General features: G+C 43.0%; 1 protein-coding gene across 5 annotated transcripts in view; it reads left to right on the top strand.

Annotated features, from left to right (window-relative positions):
• The window catches only part of LOC139277496 (tyrosine-protein phosphatase non-receptor type 1-like), a 133478-nt gene that overhangs the window by 12951 nt on the left and 95225 nt on the right, over nt 1–25302 (top strand). Inside the window, exon 2 of one of the 5 annotated variants that reach the window (XM_070896013.1) lies at nt 25057–25224. The exons of 3 other annotated variants lie outside the window; for them this stretch is intronic. The gene's annotated coding sequence lies outside the window, so the exon portion shown is untranslated. Of the gene's footprint in view, nt 1–10673; nt 10743–25056; nt 25225–25302 lie in introns of those variants that run through there. One more of the 5 variants, XM_070896014.1, reaches the window with a different exon arrangement.

Consider the following 25302-nt stretch of genomic DNA (forward strand, 5'->3'; position numbering starts at 1 on the left):
TTTTTGGGATTAAAACCAGTTTCACTTAGAAAAAAATCCAATCTCGAGATTGCATATTTCATAATAGCAGTGTATTAGACAGGCCACATAATCCACATCCCCAAAACAAAGGCTTTACTCGGAGCTCCGACACGGCAAACGAGCTCCAGGTAGGCAGAGGAAACGCTTCAAGGACACCCTCAAGGCCGCCTTGAAAAAGTGCAACATCCCTCCGGACATCTGAGAATCCCTGGCCAAAGACAGCTCAAAGTGGAAGAGCAGAATCCAGGAAGGTGCCGAGCAACTCGAGTCCCTTCGCCAGGAGCAAGCAGAGACCAAGCATAAGGAGCACACGACAACCCAAGCACCTCAACCAACCGGCCCTTCAATCAATATCCCCTCAACTACCATCTGCCCCACCTGTGACAGTGACTGTAGGTCCCGTATCGGACTCGTCAGTCACCTGAGAACTTATTTTTGGTGTGGAAGCAAGTCTTTAGAACAGTGGCAAATGGAATTTGACCTGGAGAAGTGTGAGATAATGCATTTGGAGAGGGCTAACAAAGAAAGGAAATACACATTAAATGGTAGGACACCGGTGTAGAGGAACAAATGGACCTTGGAAGTGCATGTCCACAGATCCCTGAAGGTAGCAGGCCAGGTCGATAAGGTGGTTAAGAAGACATACGGAATGCTTGCCTTTATTAGCTGAGGCATAGAATATAAGAGCAGGGGGGGTTATGCTTGAACTGCATAAAACACTGGTAAGGCCACAGCTGGAGTACTGCGTGCAGTTCTGGTCACCGCATTACAGGAAGGGCGTGATGGCACTGGAGAGGGTACAGAGGAGATTTATGAGGATGTTTTTTTTTTCGTATCCAATCTTTCCAATTCTTTGTCAGATCACAAACGCCAGAGGTCACCTTGCACACATCAAGGATCACCCTGCGCTAATGCTCTTAGCCAAAAGGCCTAGAGCCCAAGCACCGTTCCTGGAAGTACTGCAATACCAGGTTTGTGCCATGGAGGTGGATGGGTCAGCAACCCCACACACCTCCGTGGAGGTGGATGGGTCAAACCACCCCACCCACCTCCTATTTCCAAAAAGCATAGGAGATGTTGCCGGGAGTGGGCAATCACAGCTATGAGGACAGATTGGATAGGCTGGGTTTGTTTTCCTTGGAACAGGGGAGGCTGAGGGGAGACCTCATTGAGGGGTATAAAATTATGCAGGGCCTAGCTATAGTGGATAGAAAGGGCCTATTTCCCTTGGCAGAGGGGTCAACAACCAGGGGCATAAATTTAAAGTAATGGATAGAAGGTTTAGAGGGGATTTGAGGGGAAATGTTTTCAGACAGAGGGTGGTGGAGGTCTGGAACTCACTGCCTGAAAGGGTGGTGGAGGCAGAAACCCTCACCACATTTTTAAAAGTACTTGGATGTGCACCTGAAGTGCTGTGACCTGTAGGGTTACGGACCTAGAGCTGGAAAGTGGGATTAGACTGGATAGCCTCTTGTTGGCCGGCATGGACACGATGGGCCCAAATCCATGCTGTAAACTTCTATGATCCTTGACTCTGAGGGATTGCCTAAGAAGGAGTAGTATTCACATAAAGATAAATCTACTAGTTGAGACTAGGAGGTTTGTATCTGTTAATACTTGTTAATTGCAAACTGTTTGAGCCAATATTGTTGGAATCACTTCCCAATAGCTGCAGGCTTAGTTCCCTGAATGGTCAATTCAGTCACGAGAGAATGACAGGGAGGAATGCCATTCTGCCACTTTAGTTCATCCATCCAAATACGGATTCACAAAATATGTTGAGGCACAAACAAAGGACTGGTTTAAACAAATTTTAAAACTGGAATTATTTTCAAACTATATTGCTTAACGTAGATAAGAACATAAGAAATAGGAGCAGGAGTAGGCCACACGGCCCCTCGAGCCTGCTCTGCCATTTAATAAGATCATGGACTCTGCTCCACTTCCCTGTCTGCTCCCCATATCCCCTTATCGTTTAAGCAACTATCTATTTCTGTCTTAAATTTATTCAATGTCCCAGCTTCCACAGCTCTCTGAGGCAGCAAATTCCACAAATTTACAACTCAGAGAAGAAATTTCTCCTCATCTCTGTTTTAAATGGGCGGCCCCTTATTCTAAGATCATGCCCTCTAGTTCTAGTCTCCCCCATCAGTGGAAACATCCTCTCTGCATCCACCTTGTCAAGCCCCCTCATAATCTTATACGTTTCGCTAAGATCACCTCTCATTCTTCTGAATTCCAGTGAGTAGAGGCCCAACCTACTCAACCTTTCCTCATGTCAACCCCCTCATTTCCAGAATCAACCTTGTGAATCTTTTCTGAACTGCCTCCAAAGCAAGTATATCCTTTTGTAAATATGGCAACCAAAACTGCACTCCGTATTCCAGGTGTGGCCTCACCAATACCTTTATATAGCTGTAGCAAGACTTTCCTGCTTTTATACTCCATACCCTGTGTTGTAAACACACATGCATAACTGTTGGACTCCACTATTTTATTTTCCATTTTAAAGCATGATGAAACTAGGTATTTTGTTGAGCTTGAACAAGCTCCATTTGAAATAAAATTCAGTCAACATGACACTGGAATCAGGGTATAGGAGATTGAAAACCTACATTATTTGTTTTGTTAAGCTGCTGTAAAATCTAGTACAAAGAAAGTTTCTTGGATTGACGCAACTACTGAATTCTCCTAAAAATGTGGGTCCCCATACAAATCTAGACTGCAATAGATAAGATGGTTACAAAAAAAGATAGTGTTCACAGCCTCCTTTTGCACAAAATGGATATCTTGTAACTATTCATGTATTTTTTTTTACTAAAAATATTGCAAGGAAAGCCAACTTATATAAAATAAATGCAATAACATTTGCAAACTACGGGCAAATGTCAAGTGATCAAATCTCCATGAATACAGAGTTAACTCTAACCAGAGCACTGTAAATTAGTATTCTCCTGTTTTTGGCTTTGTAGTTCCAGGATAGGTCACATAGTGGTTAAGTTACAGGTTTGGTAATCCAGTGGCCTGAACTAATGATCCGGAGACGCGAGTTCAAGTTCACCATGGCAACTGGGGAATTTAAATTCAGTTAATTAAATAAATCTGGAATAAAAAACCTAGTGTTAGTAATAGTGACCATGAAACTACCGGATTATCATTAAAAACCCATCTGGTTCACTAATGGCCTTTTTGGGAAGGAAATCTGCTGTCCTTGCCTGGTCTGGCCTATATGTGACTCCAGACCCAAATCAATGTGGTTGACTCTTAACTGCCCTCTAAAATGGCCCAGCAAGCCACTCCATTGTAACAACCACTATGAAAAACTATAAGAATAATAAAACTGGATGGGCCACCCAGCATCGACCTCGGCACCGGCTATGGACACAGCAACGGCACACCCAGCCCAGTCGAAACGGCAAATTCCTCCTCGCTAACATCTGGGAACTTGTCCCAAAATTGGGAGAGCTGTCCCACAGACTAGTCCAGCAACAGCTGACATACTCATATTCACAGAATCGTGCGTTTCAGCTAATGTCCTAGATTCTTTCTCTTTCCTTCCCCCCCCCCCCCCTCAAATCACCATCCCTGGGTATGTCCTGTCCCACTGGCAGGACATACCTACCTGAGGTGGCAGCACAGTGGTATACAGTTGGGAAGGAGTGGCCCTGGGAGTCCTCAACATTGACTCCAGACCCCACAAAGTCTCATGGCTTTAGGTCAAGCATGGGCAAGGTAATCTTCTGCCCATTACACCTAACGCCCTCCCTCAGTTGATGAATCAGTACTCCTCCATGTTAAACACCACTTGGAAGAAGCACTGAGGGTAGCAAGGGCACAGAATATATTCTGGGTGGGGGACTTCAATATCCATCACCAAGAGTGGCACAGTAGCACCCGAGCTGGCCGAGTCCTGAAGGACATAGCTGCCAGACTGGGCCTGCAGCAGATGGTGAGAGAACCAACACGAGGGGAAAAACCTACTTTATTTCATCCTCACCAATCTACCTGTCGCCAATGCATCTGTCCATGGTAGCAGTGATCACCGTACAGTAATTGTGGAGACGAAGTCTCGTCTTCACATTGACGATACCCTCCATCATGTTGTGTGGCATTACCACTGCTAAATGGGATAGATTCAGAATAGATGTAGCAACTCAAAACTGGGCATCTGTGAGGCGCTGTGGGCAATCGGCAGCAGCATGGCCCAGTGTATCCCTCACTCTACCATTACCATCAAGCCAGGGGCCAACCCTGGTTCAATGAGGAGTGCAGAAGAGTAGGCCAGGAGCAGCACCAGGCGTACCCAGAAATGAGGTACCAACCTGGGGAAGCTGCAACATAGGACTACATGCATGCTAAGCCCCGAAGCAGCACAGTGTTAAGCAATCCCACAATCAACGGATCAGATCAAACCTCTGCAGTCCTGCCACATCCAGTCGTTAATGGTGGTGGACAATTAAACAACTAACAAGATGAGGAGACTCCATGAATATCCCCTTCCTCAATGATGGTAGAGCCCAGCACATGTGCAAAAGACAAGGCTCAAACGTTTGCAACCATCAGCTAGAAGTGCTGAGTGGATGATCCATATTGGCGGCCTCCTGAGGTCCGCACTATCACAGAAGCCAGTCTTCAGCCAATTCGATTCACTCCACGTGATATCGGGAAGCGGCTGAGCGCACTGGATGCAGCAAAGGCTATGGGCCCCGACGACATCCCAACTGTCGTGCTGAAGACTTATGCTGCAGGACTAGCCGCACCTCTAGCCAAGCTGTTCCAGTACAGCTCATTATCATCATAGGCAGTCCCTTGGAATCGAGGAAGACTTGCTTCCACTCCTGAAGTGAGTTCTTTGGTGGCTGAACAGTCCAATACAAGAGCCACAGACTCTGTCACAGGTGGGACAGATAGTCATTGAGGGAAGGGATGGGTGGGACTGGTTTGCCGCACGCTCTTTCCGCCGACTGCCCTTGATTTTTGCATGCTCTCGGCGTTGAGACTTGAGGTGCTCAGCGCCCTCTCGGATGCACTTCCTCCACTTAGGGCAGTCTTGAGCCAGGGACTCCCAGGTGTCAGTGGGGATGTCGCACTTTATCAGGGAGGCTTTGAGGGTGTCCTTGTAGAGTTTCTGCTGCCCACCTTTGGCTCATTTGCCATGAAGGAGCTCCGAGGAGAGCACTTGCTTTGGGAGTCTCGTGTCTGACTTGCAGATTATGTGGCCTGCCCAGCAGAGCTGATCGAGTGTGGTCAGTGCTTCAATGCTGGGGATGTTGGCCTGGTCGAGGATGCTGATGTTGGTGCACCTGTCCTCCCAGGGGATTTGTAGGATCCTGCGAAGACATCGTTGGTCATATTTCTCCAGCAACTCGAGGTGTCTACTGTACATGGCCCGTGTCTCTGAGCCATAAAGGAGGGCAGGTATTACTACAGCCCTGTCGACCATGAGCTTGGTGACAGTTTTGAGGGCCTGGTCTTCAAACACACTTTTCTTCAGGTGGCCGCTACAATACTGGCATCTATCTGAAAATGTGGAAAACTGTCCAGGTGGTCCAAACATGGACAAGAGAGCTAAATTTCAGAGGTGAGGTGAGAATGACTGCCCTTAACATCAAGGCAGCATTTGACTGAGTATGTTATCAAGGAGCCCTGGTAAAATTGAAGTCAATGAGAATCGTGGGGGAAAAACTTCTCCACTGGCTAGAGTCACACCTAGCACAAAGGAAGGTGGCTGAGGTTGTTGGTCAATCATCCCAGCCCCAGCTGCAGGAGTTCCTCACGGCAGTGTCCTCGGCCCAACCATCTTCAACTGCTTCATCGTTGACCTTCCCTCCATCATAAGATTAGAAGTGGGGATGTTCGCTGATGATTATACAGTTCCATTTGCAGCAACTCAAAATGAAGCAGTCCATGCCCGCATGCAGCAAGACCTGGATGACATTCAGGCTTGGCTGATAAGTGGCAAGTTACATGCACGTCACATAACTGACAGGCGATGACCATCTCCATCAATCAAGAATCTAACCACTTTCCCTTGATATTCAGTGGCATTAGAATTGCCGAATCCCCCACCATCAACATCCTGGGGGTCACCATTGACCAGAAACTTAACTGGACCAGCCACATAAATACTGTGGCAACAAGAACGGTTCAAAGGCTGGGTATTCTGTGGCGAGTGACTCACCTCCTGACTCCCCAAAGCCTTTCCACCATCTACAAGGCACAAGTCAGGAATGTGATGGAATACTCTCCAGTTGCCTGGATGAGTGCAGCACCAACAACACTCAAGAAGCTTGACACCATCCAAGAGGACAAAGCAGTCAGCTTGATTGACCTCCCATCCACCACCTTCAACATTCACTGCCTCCACCACTGGCGCACCGTGGCTGCAGTGTGCACCATCTATAAGACTCGCCACGGCTTCTTCGGCAGCACTTTCCAAACCTGCGACCTCTACCACCTAGTAGGACAAGGGCAGCAGGCGCATGTAAGCACCATCACCTGCAAATTCCCCTCCAAGTTACACACCATCCTGACTTGGAAATATATCGCCATTCCTTCATCGTCGCTGGGTCAAAATCCTGGAACTCCCTCCCTAACAACACTGTGGAAGTACCTTCACCACACGGACTGCAGCGGTTCAAGAAGGTGGCTCACCACCACCTTCTCGAGGGCAATTGGGGATGGACAATAAATGCTGGTCTTGCCAGCAACGCCCACATTCCACAACAAATAATTACATTTTTAAAAATTCTATTGGCATTGTTGATTTCTGCTCTGCTTGAGTTGGACATGTTTATTATCAAATTTATTAACACTCCTCAGGACTCTGCTTTTTCTTTGCTATTTCAGCACCGTTCATAAAGTATGCTTGTCACCAACATTGAGCAGAGGAATTAAGTACTATATAAATGCGCAATCAAATTTGGTATCATTTGCAAATTTGACATTGCATTAAATTTGAGTACAGGTTATCTTTGTAAATGAGCATCAGCAGTAGTCCCAGCTCCAAGCCCGAGGCACCCCCAGTCAGTGTTCCTCCTTATTCATTTCTTACCTTTCACTTCGTTTTTTTTTGTCCATTCCCAAAGTTTGCCCAGAATCCCTGCAGCTTTTAGTTAATTAATAGCCTTCTATTCCATGTGGAACTTTTATCAGCCTTTTGGAAGTCCAGGTAGACCAAATCATTTACTACAGTCCATTTGAGTTGGCACTTCCTCCAAGAAATCAGTAAGTTTGGTGACACAGAATCTTTCTCCTCTGAGTCCATGCTGTCTGCTGTTAACTAGGTTATTACTGCACGTCTAAATCAAGTTTACTCCATGATCATTGATTCCATCATTTATTTTTACATGGAATGGAATAAAATCTAATGCAGTGGCTCTCAAAGGTTTTTGGTTGAAGGACCCCTTTTCAAATGGATTAGTAATCACAGAACTCCCATCTAAATTATTGTTGCCCTCCTGTATTGATGATGTACTACGATCTGCAGACAATGAATTGCAATATAGCTATGGTGACATTTACAAAACTGGAATTCCTCAAGCATATATGTATAAAATGATGATTTTAAAGCATTGATTTTATTTTTAAATTATAAATGCATTGGTTATTCAGTGTATTCAAGAGCTGTCCATATTGTCAGATTTGCATCTAGGCCAGCCCTTGATCGTGGACAGGACAGCAGGCTCGTAGTCAGGACGGGATCTTTATTTACAGCCGGTCGGTTCCTCTCTGAACAGCTGGCCCTGCGCTTTTCCGCCTCCGACTCCTGTTGCTGGCGGTGACATTGCAGCCGCTGCTGGCCTGCTGTCTATTTCCCCACACTTTTTTTTTTAAAACGTTGAGGAATTTTACTGTTTTCATAATGCACTGTACATAACAGAGCTCGGAGTTTTTAACTCTGCACTGTTTGTCACAGGCCACTTTAGTCTCTGTGGATTCATATCTTCACGAAAACCAAGTTGTTTAGTTACCTCAAAGTAAGCTACAGTCCCAGAAAGATGCAATTTAAAAGTTTTACAAATGTGACCAATGGTCCCTTGTGTTAATACAGAGAACATTTTGCAGCTTTAGCTCTCCATAGTCTACTTTCTCTGCATATGAACTGGCAAGGCCTAGTGCTTCGGGCTTCTTCAGGTCCCTTTAGGCTGGATTTCATTTTGCGCTTCTCCTTCTGACCCAGCACACCACAGATTTTCTTGCGAGCTTCTTTTTGCTGCTTAATCTTATCCTTTTGCTGTTTGTGTTCCTGTGTGAGGAATTCTGTGCTGCTGGTATTTTCTGTACTTTGTTCAGAGTGGAGAGCAGGGCTGAGATCTTTCTCTTGTGTCTACTTTTTATAACGGCAACCCACTGCCTATCCTGTGGTGCACTGGCCAGCCGCCGCCATGGTAGCCATTCATTGCCGCGTTCAGTAGTGCCCGGCCGCTCCGCACCGGCTCGCTCGCCATCACCGTTTGGGGTTTAGTTGACTGGACACCCTGGAAAGTTTCTACGGACCCCAATTTGAGAATCACTGATCTAATGAATTGGTAGTTGTCTGTCACCATTTTTGAATAAGGGTACCACAAAATCGTGTTTCCAATCTACTTGTACCTCCTCGGTGTCCATTGATGCCATCATGATGGTCAGTGCCTCACCAATATCCTCCTTAATCTGTCTCAAAACTGTGGTTAACTATCATCTATCCCTGCTGATTTAATTGTTTTTGAGCTCATTTAGCCTGTTTAAAACTTCTGTCTCATTTATAGTGAAGTCATTGATTCTACTTGAAATATCCTTGTCCAGAGAGGCCATATTGTTCATATCTTACCTTATGAAAACCTGGAGGAATTGTTCATTCAAAATACTATTTTATGCTCATCTTTAGTTTCAACCCCATCTGTGTCTTTTGTGGTTTTCATCTCTTTGCCCACTTACTGTTGTGATATGAAAGATTTGTTTTAATGTTACACTCGCCTTGAGGTGCTGTGCCTTTTTTCCAACTCTTGGCTTTTCTGATCATCCTTTTAATGTACTTATGCATTTTCTTATAGCTATCCTCGTGAGTGTGTTCTCCTTTCATCCTGCAGAATTTGTACAGGCCATCTTTTTCTCATTATCACAATTTAAATTTATTGCTCAATCCATTTGGGATCATATTTGCTTTGCCTGAGCATGTTGGTTTTGGAAATGCACATATCCTCCATTCGCAGAATTAGTAATGTAATGTAGTTCCATTTGATTTTCTGTTGAAGACCTGTCGAACAACTCTTTTCCCCAATCCCCCCCCCCCAATCCCCAATTTAATGATTTAGTTCATTTTTCATTTTAGTCCTTTTAAAATTGTAGATCGGGAGGAAGTGTTTAGTCATGATCCGGCCTGCGTGGTGTGGGGCAGGCTTGATAGACCAGCTGGCCTTTTCCTGCCCATCCATTTTGTATGTTCATATGTAGCATATTCCTCCTCCATATACTTTTCAATAACGTGTTTGGTAGTTTATAGTCTGAGCTGTGATCTTGTGTCTGTTTTACTGTTTTCTGAAATTTAGGAAATCTCACAAGGGCTTGTAGCACATGTGATAATCTAAACAGTGATGAGCGATTCTGTCTGAGCCCTTGGCTTGCAGCATTACTACATAAATAAGTACTCCATTTCAAAGGAAGCAAAGACTTGCTGACCAAAATGCTCTCTGGTGCTGAGCAGGAGTAAAACCACAAACCCAATAGCAAGGTTGTTCATTAGCCTCCATTTTATTTGATCGCTTCCTCACGTGTTGGATGGCATCTTAAGGGATGGTTTTGGAATGTTTCAGACACACATGAAAGAATTGCAGCCATGTTGGTCGGCTCCTCAGCATTCTGGAGAATTTGTTAGCCTCACTGCAGGCACATCGGTCTTACTGAAGCCACTTCTGTAAGAATGTGATTAGGCTGTTGGCGATGAGTAAGTCTGATACGTACTATTGGAATTGGATGTCCATCTTTTAGTAGCTAAGGTCAGTTACACTTGTGAAAACCAGTGAGTGGTCCACATAGGATTATGCTGAAATGTGGGACTGCTGTACACACACCGTGCAAAAGCCCCTTGCACACAAAGTATTGGGAAACTTGCCAGTGCTCGGTGCTGATAATCTATCTGGTTTTAGCTTGTTAAACTCCAATACAAAACACTTCAATTTTGTTTCACGCAGTTTATGTTTTTTCCATCTTGTATCCCTGTGCATACTTTGGAGTCCCAATCCTTGGCTGTTGCCAACATGTGCCTACATTCTGCTGGTTTGGGTATAAGTCGGTTTCTCACTAGTTTCGTGACCCTTAAATATAGTGATGTGTCTCTGTACGAGACACCTGGCCGACCAAAGAATTGCACGTCATTGAAACTAGGCTTGGACAATTTATTAGACGCAAGTAACTGCTCATCATATGTTGCGTATCAGCTCCATAACTTGTACTTATTCTTGACTGAATCTACATACATTGGAAAGTTGTACATCTGTTAGTCATTAATCACTCTGAGACCTGACATTATTGTCAGTGTCCAAATTCCCAAATTTCACTCAATCCCTGACCCCCACCCCCCCAAGAACAATAGCTAATGTTTACTTGCCAGCCCAGTGGCTTCCATGGGGTTAGGTGGGTAATTTCTCACTGCGGTTTTTTTTTATTGCAGCCCTCTAGTTAATCACTGGCAGAGTATTCTTGTGCACAGATGTCTTCCACCTTCTTTCTACTTCTAGCAGGTAACTAACTAAGCTATAGTTTAGGAAACCTATATTGGTACCCGTTTTCCAAATTATCTACCTGTTTTGAAATTTGGAAGTGTAGAATCATTTTGCGAGCAGGAATGCAAAACGCTTGAATTTTGTTTCATGCAGTTTTTGTATTTTGTAGTGTGCCTCTTGAATCATCACCAAATTCAACATGTCCATTATTTTTCGGTATGTTAAATAGCAGCATTATAGGGGAAAATTGCCAGTAGGAGTAGCATTATTTGTTGCCATGATCGCTCCTGTGCTGATTTCATTACCTGTAATTTTCACTGGTAAAGTGAAGCATGAATTGAGAGCTGTGAAGGGGACACCATGGTCACCTGCCCTGCTCAGTGGCACTGACTGCATCTTCCTGCTGTTCCGGCTGCAGGCCATAGCACAACCAGTCCCCTTTGTACTGGGGTCTGGGAGTCCATTCGGGTAACTTTAAAAAAAAACCTAGCAGGCAGCACTGTTTAAATAAATCATGGCTCAGATGTGGGGAAGGAAGCTGACCTGTACTTATCCTAGGGTGGCAACTGGAGAGGTTAATCAAGTAGGATTTGGGGCATGTAGGGGTTTCTGGGAGCTGAAAAGCATGGCTTGAGTTCTGCCAGCATTTAGATGGAGAAAGTTTTGGTTCAGCAAAGTCTTAATGTGAGACAGCAGATCAGGAAAGTGTGAACAGCCATAGAGCAGACCGAGGGGTAAAATGGAGTGTTGGGATCCATGCGGAAATTAACCCAGTGCTCCCAGTGACGGAGCTTGAAATTAATTTTAAAAGGACTAAAAGTGCAGCTTCAGCAATGTTAGAACCACAATAAATATCTGCTTTTGAAATTCATTGTAATGTACTTGCATGATTTTAACTCTGGCTTTTATTATGCGGGGTGAGGGAAGAGATAGGAAGACGGTAGCTTTTATACATTGTGCAGGTACTTTCACAAGATTAAAAATTGCTTAATTGTTAGCTCGTATCCTTTCGCAATGAGCTTCTTTCCTTACAGACTATTCTTCACAGATTAGATGATTTAACTCCATGCTCTGGATCCAGTTGTGAAACGGTGAGAGTAGGGTGGTCGCTTCCTTTTCAATCTCTCCCTTCTCTCCTGTAAGGAAGTACAGGTCCCTGCTCAGTTACCCCCTGCTGCATGTCGGGAACTTCGTGTAAAGAATTGGGGCATGTGCTCCATCTTATGCAGCATGTTGACAGCACAATATGACACAATAAAATATTGTGGGGTTTGTGCCTGCTTTAGTGAAGCAGCAACCCATATGGAAATGTTTAGGCAAATTTGATTGTGTAACTATTGGAGCAGAAGTGATTAATCCTTCCGTCTGTCTTGGGTGACAGCCTTGACTCAGTGATAGCACACTCTGAGTCAAAGTCATTAGTTCAAGTCTCTCTAGATTCCATGGCACTATTCATGGAGTTCTCCTGGTCTTCTGACCAAGATTTATCCCCCAGCCCACACCACCAAAAAAACAGATTTTGATATTTTATCTCATTGGCGTTAGTGGGACATTGCTATGTGCAACATGGCTGCTGCATTTAACTACATCATAGGCAGTCCTTCGGAATCGAGGAAGACTTGCTTCCACTCTTAAAATGAGTTCTTGGGTGGCTGAAGAGACTAATACGAGAGCCACAGTCTCTGTCACAGGTGGGACAGATAGTCGTTGAGGGTAAGGGAGGGTGGGACAGGTTTGCCGCTGCCTGCACTTGATTTCTGCAGGATCTCGGCGATGAGACTCGAGGTGCTCAGTGCCCTCCTGGATGCACTTCCTCCACTTAGGGCAGTCTTTGGCCAGGGACTCCCAGGTGTCAGTGGGGATGTTGCACTTTATCAGGGAGGCTTTGAGGGCGTCCTTGTAACGTTTCCTCTGCCCACGTTTGGCTCGTTTGTCGTGAAGGAGTTCCAAGTAGAGCGTTTGCTTTGGGAGTCTCGTGTCTGGCATGCGAAAAATGTGGCCTGCCCAGCGGAGCTGATCAAGTGTGGTCAGTGCTTCAATGCTGGGGATGTTGGCCTGGTGGAGGATGCTCATGTTGTTGCGTCTGTCCTCCCAGGGAATTTAGCTACATTACAACAGTGACTACATGCCGCGTAATCACTTGGCTGAGAACCACTTGAGGACAACCTGAAGTTGTGAAATGCGCTATGCAGTACACCTTTTTTTCTCATCTTCTGTCATCCTTTTCGTTGCAGAAAAGTCGTTGATCCTCACCATAATGTTTGGAAATAAGAGTTTTGAAGAACCATATTGCATAATTTAGTCTGTTCCACAAGCACTTCTTGTTGTGAATAGAGAAGCTCTTCCGAAACACTTGTAATTTTACCATTACCTGGCTGACAAAGTTTTTCATTCAAGTTACAGCACAAATCTTCTAACTGAAATTGTAATATTAAATTCGGGTTAAATGAGAAAGCCACTGACTATTCCTGGTGTACAACCATTCCATTAGCACCTGGAACAAGTGGAGTTAATTTAAACAAATTCACCTGTCAAGGGCAGCTGTGACATTGAAAATTATTTCTAATGTCGTATGATAAAGGATAATGTAGATATGGATAAATGCTATTGAGCATTAGTTTATAATAATCAACAAGTAATTTTATTTTGAGAGTGCCATAGACGTTTATAAATTGCATGTATTGCAAATAGGTTATTTTGAGCGTTACTTGATGTACTATATGCAACATTTTAATCTTTTGTGTTGACAATTTACTGCATCTATTTGGTGTGCCACTAGCAAAGATGTGAAAAATCGAGGTTGATTAATTCATTTTTAAGTTACAGTTCTCAAAAGGTAGTACAGGTAGTTCAAATTCCCATGAACTGCACCCCCCAAAAAAATCAGATGAAATGACAATGTAGCAATGACATGCATTGGATGCTATGTCGATGACTGGTAGACCTGGTCTTAAACCATTGCCCTGGAACACCTTCACATCTGGGCAACCTTAAGACATTGACAGTTATTTTATGGTAAGTTCAGAAGGTAAAATTGGCAGGAGTTTGACCTTCAGTTGCATGTCACAGTTCTGTACTCCATCAAATAGCCATAGAACAGCCTTGGCATAGCCCAAGGAGAGGTCAATGATTGTCTGACTACCTCAACCTAATTCTCGGGTTCCATGAAAAAGAAAATAGTTTGAAGAGAGGAATAAAATCCCATTTGGAAAGTTTATATTGGGTATATTGTATCAAAATACAAGTTTAACACTAAGTATACTTCAGTTTAAAAAAATGCAACAGACATGAGAATCTGTTGTGCAATTATATACTTTTTAAGTGAAATTTTAACTGCAGAATTCCTGAGGAGTTCCCATTTTTATCATTGAAAATACTGCATTGTGATTGGTTGTCCAGGCCCACGTGATTCCAGCTTGGACTTGCGTACCTGAAAGGCATCTCCCCATGCGCTGTGCAGCGAATCTAGGCCTCCGACCAGGATCGTACCTTCCTCCGAGCCCAACGGGTACTTTCGTAGATTTTTTTTCTTGAGGTCGGAGGCGTTCGTACGAAGGAAGCCTCCGACCTCAATTTTAGGTTCATTGTTTCTGCAGCTTGTGTGCAAATTCAGTTTGACTGGTTTAAAACTGTAATCTGTAATGCCTATCAAATGTCAGAAGATTCAACATGAGCTTGCATGAGAGAAGTCAGCAGTTCATGTTCCGTCTCCCTGGAGGATGTAATTGTTTAAAAATGTGTTTAATTGTTTGTTGAGAGGGGATCTGAGACTAGTTGCTGCATGAGGAAAAGCACTTTTGTTCTGAGCTGCCCAGACCATGTATATGTGTGGCAGTCAGATAGTAAAAATGAGATGTGCTTTTGTTGTAATGACTCAAAACGATCTTTGGAAGAAGAACTGAAATGCAAATTGAGACCATTTCTTCCCAGTGTAATAGTTGCGATTACACTGGTTTACACATGGCCTGACATGGTATTTTCAGAAATCAATTCTGTTGGTTGTCAACTAAGTGTTACTGTCAGACATTTTTCTTCAAATACTTCTATTGTGGATTATCTAAAATTAGCCTGTAGTTACACAGCCTGATCTCAGACAGGTATATCTGAAATGGATTTGCAGTCAGCACAGTGGCGTTATACTGCCCAGCATGCTTGGACATGTGTGCAGAATTCTGCTTTTGCTTAATGTCGAGTGCAAATGGGAGCATCTACATTTTTTAATATCCACTCAAATGCCTGGTTACTTTTCAAATATAGCTATAGCATTGCACTGGGCTGAAGCTCTCGAATGTCGAATCTGGTCTAACTCACCAGTTAATCTACCACTTCCATGTTGCCACACTCAACTGTATTGTGTTAATGCCAAAGTAGCCAAAATCCCCAGCATAGAGGCATTGACCTCGCTCGATCAGCTTCGATGGGCGGGCCACATTGTCCACCTGCTGATACTAGACTCCTGAAACAAGCACTCTACTCCGAGCTATGTTACAGCAGGCGAGCCCCAGGAGGGCAGAGAAAATGCTTCAAGGACACCCTCAAAACCTCCTTGGGAAAAAATGTCACATTTCCACTGACTCTTGGAAATCCCTGGCCCAAGACCGCTCAAAGTGGAGGAAAAGCATCCGAGAAGGCGGCGAACACTTCGAGCCTCTTCATCGGCAGCACGCGGAAGCCAAGTACAAACAGTGGAAGGAGCGTACGACAAATCAAGCACCCCACCCACCCATCCCTCTAACCACTATTTGTCCCACCTGTGACGGAGACTGTAGATCTCATTGGTCTCATCAGTCACTTTAGAACTCATTTTAGTGTGGAAGCAAGTCATCCTCGACTCTGGAGGACTGCCTAAGAGAGGTAACTGCAATCCTGAATAAGAGAAGTAGGTGGAAAAAACAAAAGGCTTAAATTTAAGTTGTTTAGGTAGTCAGTTTAAAATTCTGTGGGTCAACATAAAACTCTCAAATTTGGGTGGTTCTTTTATACAAAAGATTTCCAGCAGCAATAGTTGTAAATGGTGTAATGACCTCAGTATGTCAAAAATACACCTGGCTTTCAAGTTAAAACATTTATGCTGTGAGAAAATTCAGAAGTACTATTTTCAGACAATGACTTCGCACCCTCCATCTAATACAGTAACTTTAATGATATGTTTCAGCTCATGTAATAAAGGAATGACAATATGACTGTCGAAGGAGAGAACTAAAGCTAAATTGCCTGTAGTGTTGTATAACTGTGTTTGTATGGCAGTTATTATTGGGCAAGTCTGTTTTGCACATTTTAGTCAATCACACAATCATTTAGCAACGATCGAAACGGGGAAGGTTGAACAAGGGCGTATTTACGAATGTCCTTGAATTTCATTGTTTATAGTTTTTGACATTTTTCTAACGAGTTGATATAAGGTTCCACATTAGTTGAGCAGTATCAGCCCTATGTGACTAAGCAAGTGACAAGTCTGTTTTCATAAAGTGTTGGTTTTGTCAGTGAAAAATGAATGCATCAACATGTCAGATGACAGCTTTGGCTTCATGATATCACTCTTGCTTCTAAATCAGAACATTATGGATTCAAGCCCCATGCCAGAGACTTGAGCACATAAATAAAAAGCAAAGTACTACAGATGCTGGCAATCTGAAATAGAAACCAAATGTGCAGGAAACACTCAGCAGGTCAGGTAGCATCTGTGGAGAGAGAAATGTGTTAATGTTTCGGGTTGATAACCTTTTGTCACATGCTAACCCGACTTTCCTCTCTACAGATGTTGCCTGACTGGCTGAGTGTTTTCTTTATTTTCTGTTTTTACTTGAGCACGTAATCTAGGCTATGCTTTTGGATCAGAAGTTAAACCGAGGCAGGGTTGATCTAAATGATCCCATGGCATAATTCTAAAGATCAGGGGAGTTTACCTGGTGTACTGAGCAATATTTATCCCTCAACCAATACCACTAAAGTAGATTATCTGATCATTTATATCCTTGCTGTTTGTGGAACTTTGCGGTGAGTAAATTGGCTGCCGAACAGTGACTACACTTCAGAAGTACCTCATTGGCTGTGAAGCACTTTCGATGTCCTGAGGTTGAGAAAAGCACTAAATGCAGTTTTGCTCAGTTCCTCTCATCTTGGGCACATTTCTGTTCATTTTGGCATTTTGTGCTGTTGTGGTTTTAGGGCATGGTAATAATACTCCACAGGACCAGAGAGCAAGAAACTGATTATCTATTGGTATTAAAATTATTTTTTTATTTTTTTTATTGTTACTGCTTGATAATGTTTTCAAATGCTGTAATTCTCCTTATTTTTCAAAATTAGCTCTTTCCTTTCTATTCCTTTACTTTTTTTTCCTTTAGAAGCATAGGGCTCAAAATTGCCCAGGAGTTGCTCTTTTTTGATTTTTCAAGTTGAGCAACTTGATTTTTCTGGAGTATCTTAAAAATCCTAATTTTACACGTTCAATTTGCGCCAGTGTGAGTGAGTTAGTTAGGATTTTTAAAGTTTTCTTTTCCAAAAGGGGGCGTTACCAGCCACCTACGCCCGTTTTGGCAATTTAGGTCACTTTGGGCAGCTAATAGTTACTCCAAACTAACTTAGGCCTGCGTATGTGGCCACTTGTGGCCGCACAGAAAACCCCTGCAGAGAGTTAAGAAATCAGCGCAGGTAGGTACATTGGAGGCCAGCAGAACTTAATGACTTGACTAAAGAATGTGAATAGGATCAAACAGCTATACAGGACGTCATATGACAAACCTCGCAAAGTTAATTTACTATACAACAGAAGCATTCATGGAAGCTTAAACTACAAAAATAAAAGAAGTAGAGACAAAACATATTTACATTTTTTCAAAATATCCAAATAAAAAAATAGAAGTACCTCCTGCTCATAATTCTTATGTTCTTATGTAGGAAAGTATTTTCATCAACAGGGTTAAGGAAAATCTTGAGTAAGCTCATTAAAATTACTGGCTACACAGTTATCATCCCGCCCCACTCCCCCGGGATCAAAACACTTCTCTCCACCCGCCCCCCCCGCCCCACAACCCCGCATCAAAACTCTTTTCAACCCCCGACCTCCCCGCCCGGGGTCAAACCTCTCCCCCCCCCCCCCCCCCCCATCCGGATCAAACCTCTCCCCCGCACCAACCTGTTAGTTGTAGCCTTAGCCCGGGAAGGCAGCGGGCCGGCCTGTGCGGCAGGCCACTCAGTCTAGGATAGGGGCGGGACGCATCGGGTCCCACACTACAACACGCACACAGAGGCTGGGGGCAGGAGCTACTGCACATGCACGCACACGCCAACGTGTATGTGCAGCGCTGCCGGCACTGTTTCTGGCGCAGGGCCCTAGCTCCACCCCCCAGTCGACAGGCCACGCCACACCAAGCCCCGGGAGAGGCAACACAGCGGCCAGAATCGGGGGAGATTTTTTTAGGCGCCGTTTTCACCCCACAAAGTCGGCGCATCTCTGCTGAGTGTGCCGAAAAAAGGGATGGGCCAAATTTGAGCCCCTAGAATGGTTACAGCAGGGAAGAAGCCCATGCCAACTCTCAGCTAGTCCCACTCCCCCACCCTTTCCCCGTAGCCCTGCAAAAAAATTTCCATCAGATACTTATCCAACTTCCTTTTAAAAGATACAATTGAGTCTGCCTCCACATTCCAGATTCCAACCACTCACTGTGTAAAAAGGTTTTTTCTTGTATCGCCTTTGGTTCTTTTACCAATCACTTTAAGTCTGTGTCCTCTGGTTCTCGACCCTTCTGCCAATGGGAACAGTTTCTCTCTATCTACTCTGTCCAGACCCCTCATGATTTTGAACACCTCTATCAAATCTCCTCTCAATCTTCTCTGCTCTAATGAGAACAACCCCAGCTTCTCCAATCTATCAACGCAACTGAAGTCCCTCATTCCTGAAATCATTCTCATAAATCTTTTCTGCACCTTCTCTAAGGCCTTCACATCTTTCGTAAAGCGTGATGCGCAGAATTGGATACAATTCTCCAGTTAGGGCCGAACCAGTGTTTTATACAGGTGGTTCTTAATTTCCACACTTTTCTACTCTATACCTCTATTTATGAAGCCCAGGATCACGTAAGCCTTTTTATCTGCTTTCTCAACATGCCCTGCCACCTTCAACGATTTGTGCACACAAACCCCCAGGTCTCTGTTCGTGCATCTCCTTTAGGGTTGTACCATTTAGTTTATATGTCCTCTCCTCACTCTTTCTACCAAAATGTGTCACTTCACACTTTTCTGTGTTAAATTTCATTTGCCACACGTCCTTCCATTTCACCAGCCTGTCTCTTCCTGAAGTCGTCTCCTCACTGTTCACTATACTTCCAAGTTTTGTGTCATCTGCAAGTTTTGCCATTAAAATATATTATGAAAAGCAGTGTTGTAAGAAATCATGGATTGGAAGAAATAACTTAAGACCCAAAAACCTCTTCAGACTGGTGTTAGAATTAAATGATTTATTCCATGGTACAATAGCTGAAGCAACTTGAACAGCGTAAACATAAATAACTGATAACAGGCTCCAAACATCTGAAGGCCTAGAATGACATGTCTGACTCCAACCTTGGTAGGATGTGAAGAGGGGGGTTTAATCCAAGAGTTGAGACAAAGAACTCGACATATATTATAGGTTAAATGGTACTGCCAATATCAGGCCCACCCATATAAAGAGAATAAAAGAAAGACCCAGAAGGTGTTTCAGGGCAGATGGTGAAGATGAGAGTGGTTCGTACCACCAGCCGTCTGTCCGATCGGGACTAATAACAGCTATTTATCACGGTTGTCTGTCTACTACATCTATCCTGATTATGTGTTCTGTTTGACTTATATTTAAACTATCGGTCCCTTAATAAATTGCCTTATAACTCCTAAGACCCTTTGGGTATCTGTGAGTGATCTGTGATCCTGAATCTTAGTGTCCTAGAATCGTCCCCTGGGGAACACCACTGTCTGGAAAAACTATTGTTCACCACTACTCCTTAGCCAATTTGATATCCATGCTGCCACTGTCCCTTTTATTCCATGGGCTTCAATTTTGCTGGCAAGCCTATTATGTGTCACTTTGTCTATCGCCTTTTGGAAATACATGTACACAACGTCAGTGGCATTACCCTCATCTCCCTCTGTTACTTCAACATGAGGATGATTTCTGTGTGTTTCACACCTGGATGATTTTTCTCTTTCCCCTGCCAGCCCCCCCCCCCCCCCCCCAAAAAAAAAAAACCCAATAATGTGTGTTAATTCATCCTGCCAGAAGAAATTGCTGTAGTGCCAGTCAACTAGAATCATTGGGTGTTTTTTTTTTGGGGGGGGGAGTGGGGGCTGGCAGGGGAAAGAGAAAAGTCATCCAGGTGTGAAACACACAGAAGGAGGCCACTCGGCCCATCAAGCTCTCTGCAAGAGCACTTCAGCTAGTCCCATTCCCCTGCAACATCCCTGTTTTCCTTCAGGTACTCCTCCAATTCCCTTCTGAAAGTCACAATTGAGTCTGCCTCCACCACCCTTTCAAGCCGTGCATTCCAAGTTCCAACCACTCACTGCATAAAAAGGTTTTCCTCCTATCATCTTTGGTTCTTTTGCCAATCACCTTAATTATGTGTACTCTGGTTCTCAACCGTTCCACCAATGGGAACAGTTTCTATCTACTCCGTCTAGACCCCTCATGATTTTGAACAGCTCTATCAGATTGTCTCTCGACCACCTCTGCTCTAAACAGCACAACCCCAGCTTCTCCAGTCTATCCATGTAACTGAAGTCCTTCATCCCTGGAACCATTCTCGTAAATCTTTTCTACACCCTCTCCTAAGGCCTTCACATTTTTCCTAAAGTGTGGTGCTCAGAATTGGACACGATACTTCAGTTGAGGCTGAACCACTATTTTATACAGGTTTATCATAACTTCCTTGTTTTTATACTCTGGACTATAGATAGGATCAAATTTTTACTGAAGGGACATTGCTGCCCACAGATGCCATTTTTTGGCCATCACTTCAATTAAAACAAGTTATTTTTATAATTACTTTATATTGTAGCCATGCAATGTTTTATATTCAACTTTTGTTTATCTACTAGTGTCAGCTGTGACTCAATGGGTAGCCCCCTTGCCTCTGAGTCAGAAGGTTGTGGGTTCAAGTCCCACTCGAGGGACTTGAGCACTAAATCTGGGTTGACACTCCACTCCAGTGCAGTGCTGAGAGAGCGCTGCACTGTCGGAGGTGCCGTCTTTCAGATGAGACGTTAAACCAAGGCCCTGTCTGCTCTCTCAAGTGCATATAAAAGATCCAATGGCACTATTTTGAAGAAGAGCAGGGGCGTTATCCCCAGTGTCCTGGCCAATATTTATCCCTCAATCAACATTAAAAAAAAAAGATTAAGATCTCCAAAAGTACTTCATTGACTGTAAAGCACTTTGAGATATCTGGTGGTCATGTAAACACTATATAAATGCAAGTCTTTCTTTTTTCTCTTAACCATAAAAATTTACCATAGCATATGTCTGGGTTTCATCAAAGGAGGCTATGGCTCTGGCAGACTCTCTTCAGATTCTTCCCTATCCCATTTAATTGTCTTCTTCCACTTCTACAATGCTTTAGGGAAACTGCCACATTAGTGAGCATAATGCTTGTTTTTAAAACTATATATTGGTGGTAAGTCTAAGGCCGCATATCATTTTTGACATTGTGCCAGTAACAGCTGATTTGAATTACCAACCCATTAACTTCTCATTAAATACTGGTTAATCTCCTGTGTTGCTATACACAGAGGGTCAAGAACGTGCAGTATTCAGGTCGAGCAGGGTTAGAACACTGAGACATAACTGGACTGTGGAGAGGGCAGAAGGATGGGGAGCGGAGGGACAGGATGAAGGAAAGGAGACAGTAGGAGTTGAGATGGGGTGGCACTGTGGGAAAACTTGATTTTAAATTGGCCGTATGTATCAACTGACTGGAAGTGATTTTATTGTAAGATTGTAATTCAGTCTTGGGGTTCCACTGACATTTGTAAAACCATACACTTTATCCTGAAGGTTTGCTGTTCCGACCCGCCTCGATCTAGATTCTTGTCTGTCATCTCTTTGTTATCATTTCTAATGCACAATGAGCTCAGTGTTGATCACATTTGTGGAATTTTGATGGAGGAATTTAAATAAAGCAAACTAGAAACGACTTACATTCTTTCAGAGAAGTTTGTTTGAGTGTTTGGCATTTCTTTCTCTCGCCCTTAAGAGCAATTTATCTTGTTGAATGTTGTCTTAAGATCAGGTTGCTTTTTCTTTGTAAATTACTCATATCAATAGAATGAAGCAAATCTGTATATAATTTGAGATGAAGACTGGTATGCGACAAGTTTCTGGGTGACCGGCTACATCTTTTTGTACATTTCATGCACAGATGTTGATTTTAAAAAGTCAGCACAAGGAGTTTTCTATGGCACTTTGGCACAATGGGCACGCGTGTACTAGAAAAGCATCACTCTCTTTATTGGCCTCTTGCTAAATATGTTTCAGTCTAGCTGCAGTGTTAATTTCAAGCCTTGTAAATAGTATTTTTCCACAATAGTGACATTCTGTCCAATGTTAATGGCCGAGGTTGTGACTTCGCAGAAAGCCTCACTTAAGTCATTGCCATTAAAAATGTCAATCGGTTGTTTTGCTGCACTGCTGAACGGGCATTTATTTGTAAGTGAACTAAATGTACTTTATTTAAAAAATTATAAGGAACAAAACCTTTGAGACTATGCTCTTTTCTACTTTCACACGATAGCAGTGTTTTTTTTTAAGAAAGGGTAGTAATAATTTTGCAGGTGCCATTTCCTTTTATATTTACATATTTGAGACAAAGTGCTATTTTTTGCCCCTCCTACTCTACTGCGTTTTTATAGGAGGGGAATGCAGCTGAGTTTATAGAGCTCTTTACTACAAATAATTTGCTGTCCATTCTGAATCAGTACCGATGTGCATCCAACCTGCCATGGGTACTCTGCACTCTGGGGGGGCCTGTTCAGTTGCATGCATTCAGTTGGTATAAACTGACAAATGGGCACTACTTGAATTGGCATAATTTCTTCAAACCTATTAAGTCTCTGTGCACACTGGCATGTTAAAACCAAGTCAGTATGGACACTTGTTTAATATTCCTTGGGCACAGAAGTGGAAGGTGGGGCATTACTGCGGGCTGGGAGGTTGAATAGACCATTGGAACAGGAAGTTATGGTACCCTTCTTTCAAAATCTGCACCTCAATGTAAGCAAGACAATCCTTAAAAATTAAGATCACCAATCTCCAACATGAGACTTGGATTACAACTCCAGGCATTGGCAGTGGGCTAAACTTCAGGTTAGTATAATTAGGTGTGGCTCCTTAGTGTTTTTTATTTGAAAATAATAACTTTTATTTAAATAGCGTCTTTACCGTAGTAAAACATCCCAAGGCACTTCACAGCAGTGTTACAGACAAAACAGATACATTTGACACTGAGCCACAAATAAAATGAACATGTTACCACAAAACATTTATTGGTCACTGTGAACCTTTCCGATTAGCTGAATGAATAATCCGTGTTGCTGTGTGTCCATAAACAGACTTCTGATCCCTCCAGCATTAAATTTGATATTTAACCAAGGGTTTTAATCTGAAAATGTCTGACTAGGCTTTCAGCTTGATTTAAAAAGCTGCCTTAATCGGAATAGCACATTAAGACTCTAGTGTGTGTTTTTTTGGGGGGGATGGCAGGTGCAGGTTCAAGCTCAGTTCTTGAACTCGGTCATACTGCTATGAGAGGCACCAAGTGTTTTGTTGCATTGTAAGGGGGTAATGTTGGACAGAGTTTGGAGGTGGCACTTTTTAATACTTGTGGCTGGCTCAGAGTAGCATTGACAAGCAGATCCCAAAGCTGAGGTTTTGAGTGGCATGGGGAGACTGTGGAGTGAGGAGAAAGTGAAGTTTATATGACTGAATTAAATGAATTTGCATGGGTTTTTGTAATATGATTTTATGTTTAACTCTCATACTCTCCACAAAACTTTCACCCTGCAATGATGGCCATTGCACTAAATTTGAGAATCCGATCCTTTCTAATGTACAGCTAGCAGATCTTCTGTAGGATTGCTCACTGAGTTAGAAGTTTTATAAGAACAGAATTGTTGTGCCTTGTAGTATTGGCAGGTTCACTGATACATTAGGAATATCTCTGGGGTCTGGCTGTACTTGGGATCTTGGTGCACAGCAACATTCAAGGATTCTCCAAGGGTTTGGAAAGGAGTGTGCCAATGTTATGGGAACATAGGTTTTGGAGAGTACTTCATATAAAGCATTTAAGCATAAATGTTCTGCTTAATAATGGATAGAAAGTCACAGGTTGGGGATGCACTCCTGGCATGTTACGCAAGTGCAGAAGTGGAACATTTAGTGGACTATTAGTAAGCTTGCTGATTTGTAGTCTTTAATAAATTCTCCATAAACACATTGTCAATTTTTAATAAATTCAATAAACCTCAAATGGTTGCATTTTTTTAACTGAATTTTCAACAGCAGTATTTCTCAGTAAACCATAGCTTTAATTTTATAATTGCCAACAAAGAAACCATGATCACAGCTGCTACTGTTCACAATTTGACAATTCAATCTCCAGGTCTCCTCCTCTCCCCCCCACCCCCCCCCCTCCCTCCCCCCGCAGAAAGTATTTTGCAAAGCAAAAACAACTCTAATATTAACAGGATGAGGGGATAGAGCTCCTACCCTTCAGCTCCTGCACAGATTGCAAGCTGGGAAAATTCTACACACTGCATGTTTGGAATGCAGACTCGATGAGCCGAATGGCTTCCTTCTCGGCTGTATTATTCTGTGAGACTGAAAGCTCTTACCATCTGCTGAGAAGTAAAATAATATCCAGTCAAAACTTTGAGAGAAACTGAGGCCTTGAAGTGAAAACTTTAGTGAAGGTATTGGAAGACACCAGCGTTAATTCTGTGGGCACGTTTAATCATGTTGTTGTAAAATATGAACATTTTTTATTCACTGAGGAAAAAGTATGATTTTTTTTGAAAGCATTTTGAGTGTTTCAATTGGTTTGTAAATCTTTTATGCCAATGTAAACATATATAATGGAAACTCATTTAAATAAGTAAATGGTTATATGTTCAGATGATTTCCATTATACATGAAAAACCTAACTCAAAATAGTGACACAGGAAGTCAGGTTTGTGGACATGAAATGTATGTGCTACTCACGATTTATAATATAATCGATACACTTGTGAAATTTTGAAAGTCAGGAATAATTTTGCAAACCTTACTTGTCTATACTTGTGTCTATTTTGAACCCTCGAGCAGTCAGAATGTTCTGCTAACTATCGTGAAGAGGAGCTGGCAAACAAGGAACAGGATCTGCAACTAGGAGAACGCTTGAATTGCTTATCTGCTATCTTCTGTAATAATGATCTCCAGTTCCTATACAGGATACATTTTGTTGAAATCTTGTGACCGAAAGCCGAGTTGAAGGTAAGTAAATTGCATGAGCACACATTAGCCTTTTGTAATTGTGTGCTGCATTGGTATTGTTCTCAAATTATGGCATCA

This window comes from Pristiophorus japonicus, chromosome 12 (assembly GCF_044704955.1).
Source record: "Pristiophorus japonicus isolate sPriJap1 chromosome 12, sPriJap1.hap1, whole genome shotgun sequence".
NCBI classification, from domain to species: domain Eukaryota; kingdom Metazoa; phylum Chordata; class Chondrichthyes; family Pristiophoridae; genus Pristiophorus; species Pristiophorus japonicus.